General features: G+C 46.5%; 1 long non-coding RNA gene across 1 annotated transcript; it reads right to left on the reverse strand.

Annotated features, from left to right (window-relative positions):
* Positions 1–420: 420 nt before the first annotated feature.
* On the reverse strand, positions 421–1,310 carry LOC146796375 (uncharacterized). The gene is made up of 3 exons (XR_014969927.1): positions 1,253–1,310; positions 772–838; positions 421–576 (listed from the first exon to the last, which is right to left on the reverse strand). It is a non-coding gene; the product is annotated as an uncharacterized LOC146796375 (long non-coding RNA).
* Positions 1,311–3,878: the final 2,568 nt, after the last annotated feature.

The following is a 3,878-nucleotide window of genomic DNA, read 5'->3' on the forward strand; positions in this document are numbered from 1 at the left end:
GTAAGTCCTGCTGTAGGGGTGAGTTGTAAGACAAAAAGGGTACAGAGTTCCTCAGGTCAGTTAAGAACAAATAGTGATTACAGCAAAAAGTTTTGTCTGTCATGAAAAAGGGGGGGAGACCCTTTAGTTGGAACTAGGGCCCTCACACACCCAGCAAGCTAGGTGTCATGCTTCATCATTTGAGCCTGCCCCTCGTCAGGTCGGCGCTGCAATTCCTGACGGGCTCCCAATATTGGGGCTCTTTGGCGGGGATCTTCTGTTCCTGCCGAAGGGTGCTGTGGGGGTAAGGGGCCCTAGAATGTGTAGATGTGGTGTACGGATAAAATAGGTACTGTTAGTCCACAGGAAATGTGTTTAATAAAGTGGTAAACAGCCTAGTTAAAAAGAAAATGAGGTGGGGATAGCTACTAGTGATTATGATGCTAGTTGTGTATGCCCTACTCTCAGAAGGATCAACATGTTTCTTGCCCTTTAAGCCAGTAATTGGTCACGGCAATTCGTCAGGATCAGGAAAACATAAACTATCTACAACAAGGTATGTGTGTTTTACATACCCGAAAGGTGCTCAGGAGTCACCTATGGAAACATTGGAGACAGAAAACACATGACAAAACTGTAAAGATAAACAATACATACATAACAACTTCAGCTGAAATCATCGAGAGTCTCATAGGGTGAAGCTCTCAGGGTGAGTACTGGAAGGTCTCGAAGGACAGAATAAATCAAAAGACAGGACTGGGGGCGGAGACAGAGCGGAGGTTGTAAACTCACCTCTTGCGTTAGCAAGGCAATCTTGCAGCAGTCTCCGGCGGGTAAAAAAGGACTCCTAACGTGGGTCCTGAAGTAAAAAACCGGGAGGAGCAATTAAGAAACCAGGGAGGGACGAAATTAAAAGTGACATGGTCAGCCCGGCAATCCATGCGGTAAGAGCAGTGTCGGAGGGTAATGACAGCCTTGAATATCAAAAGATGCTAACATGAGCGATTAGGTGTGCAGCCATGGTGACCATCATGCTCAGGGGCCAGGGTGTATCGCCGCCCAAAAGTAGTCAATGAGGTCAGTAACGGGTTGCCACGAGAGACTCAAGAGCAAAGTAGGGGGCGACCGCCATCGCCCCTGGTAGAGGATGAGTCAGAGCAGGACGTACTCGCTCAAGCTGCCAATGAAGTCATGGAGGCGTCACGAATCCCCCTTTGAAAATACTCAAACTCACCTTATGGAAGACGGCTTGGATGAACCCTGATGCACTCACCTGCGTCAAACGACGCGTGGGATGGAAGACCTACCCCTACCGCCGGACCTGGGATGGGTTCCGAACGGAGTCGGTGTTCGCCAGATAAGGATATCGGGAGGTGTGGAATGTGTCACATGACTAAGGTAATCACAAGCCCATTGGTCGGGGAGTGTAAAGCGGGTCAGCCATGTTGGAACAGGTAGAGAGAGCAACCATCCATATCCGGTATGACTCGGGAAGTGATACTCAGTGGGTTGGTGTGCTCACAGGGATTGGTTACCAGGGCGGTTGTATCAATCCCATTGGTTGGGGATAGAGGGGCGGCCATGTTAGAGCAGGTGGTGTGGGGAAACTATCGGCATCCGGTCTGAATCAGGAAATGATTCTTCGTGGGTTGATTTACTCACAGAGTTGGTTGCCATGGCGATATAATTAAAGACAGGCAACGGGTAGGTGGCCAGACTAAATGCCACGGGTAACACATGGGAATGTGGAAAAATAATAAAAGCGGTAGTGATGGGGTTCGCGGGGGCCATGATGAAGTATCAAAGTCCCACAAAATTGTACCGGGATGTAACCCGTGAATGGGGGTCTAAAAACAGAGCGGCAACCGTCCGCATCGGGGACCGGCACATAAAAACACACAGAGGGAGGCACATAAAAAGAAATAGGATACCAATATAGTGTATCTATTTTTAAAGCAGTGGAAATGAGATCTAGATGGTTCGTGATCTATTAAAAAGGTGTATTTTCAGAGAACATCACTGCTAAGGATTAAGGATCCGCATCCAAGTTAACAGGTATGGCCAAGGTGGTCGTGGGCGTAACAAGGACACGTAGTGAATTCCGGAAGGGTCACAGGTCCTACCAAGGAGCATGTTTACCTAATGAGTGTGGACCATGGGATGTCGTCGTTAAGACCAGTCAGGTGTGAAGATATTCTAAGGACCCATCTTTGCTCAAGTTTAAACAATGCATTTTGGGACATCTGAGGGTGTGCTTCTAGGACCAACCAGTTGATGGAATCTGTCTGGTGTTGCATCGTTTTAAAATGGGTGTAGAGTTTGGTGGTCACTTTCTGACATCGAATGTTACTCTTATGTTCCATAATCCTGGTCTTTACCATGCGGGTTGTCATGCCTACGTATACCAAATCACACGGACACCTGATCATATATATGCAGTTCTTAGTGTTGCAATTCGTGTGTCTATTTAGTGTCCAGTGGAAGTTATTCGTAAAAGTTATGTCCTTGTAGGTGTTAGTCAGTTTGCACACTACACATGAACCGCATGGGAAATGGCCCTTTACCGGTGGAAGCTCCCATATCGTCCTTTGTGGACCAATGGTGTGCAGTCTAGGTCTAGTGTGGACAAGTAGATCTTTGATGTTTTGTGTGCGTCTGTAGGCAAATCTGGGTTTGGGTATGCTAAGATTCCCTTTATCTAGAATACCCCAGTTGTTCAAAATGATCTTTCTGATCCTGCTTGAATCAGATGTAAAAGACGTGACACAGGTCAGAACATCGGTATCGGGTTTGGTGTGTGTTACCAGTAGTGTCTCCCGTGGGTTGTTCCTGGCCCTTTTCATAGAATTACCGACACATGTAGGTGGATAACCCCTAGCCCGCAGATTTGATGCTAATAGCTTGGCTTCTGAGTTATAGTCTGTTAGCTGAGTGCAATTACGTCTGATGCGTAGGAATTGCCCAACGGGCAGGTTGTCCCTCAATGCTTTGGGGTGGTGGCTATCATAACGTAAAAGACTATTGCGGTCAGTGGGTTTCTTGTACAGTGTGGTGGTTAGGGTGCCTTCAGAAAGAGTGATGTTCAGGTCCAGGAATGGTACCGAATGTTCTGATATAGTGTGGGAGAACTTCAGGAACTCATTCTGCTCATTAATCCACTGTATGAAATTCATACACTCAGTATGTGTGCCATGCCAAAAGACGAGTATATCGTCTATAAACCGTTTCCAAACAAAGATGTTGTCATGGAAAGGGTTAGATGTACCAGAGATCACATTCTTCTCAAAATCAGCCATATAGAGGCACGCTACACTGGGAGCAAAGGTACTACCCATAGATGTGCCTTGGCTCTGGTGGTATAGTTGTTTGTTAAATTCAAAAAAGTTTTCAGTGAGAGCCAAGGTAGCACAGTCAATGATAAAGGTGACTGGTGTGGGTGATGACCAGTCTAGTGCCCGTAGTGTTGACTCAATAACAGCCAGAGAGGCCCTCTGGGGGATGTTGGTGTAGAGGGCCTCCACATCCAAGGTCAGAAGATAGTTAATGGGACTAGTGTCTGGAAAGTCATCAATGATTTTGAGGACGTCAGTGGTGTCCTTGATGAATGAGGGTATGTCACGTACCAATGGTTGTAAAAAGTGATCACATCTAACCCTTTCCATGACAACATCTTTGTTTGGAAACGGTTTATAGACGATATACTCGTCTTTTGGCATGGCACACATACTGAGTGTATGAATTTCATACAGTGGATTAATGAGCAGAATGAGTTCCTGAAGTTCTCCCACACTATATCAGAACATTCGGTACCATTCCTGGACCTGAACATCACTCTTTCTGAAGGCACCCTAACCACCACACTGTACAAGAAACCCACTGACCGCAATAGTCTTTTACGT

This window comes from Triturus cristatus, chromosome 10 (genome assembly GCF_964204655.1).
Source record: "Triturus cristatus chromosome 10, aTriCri1.1, whole genome shotgun sequence".
NCBI lineage: Eukaryota > Metazoa > Chordata > Amphibia > Caudata > Salamandridae > Triturus > Triturus cristatus.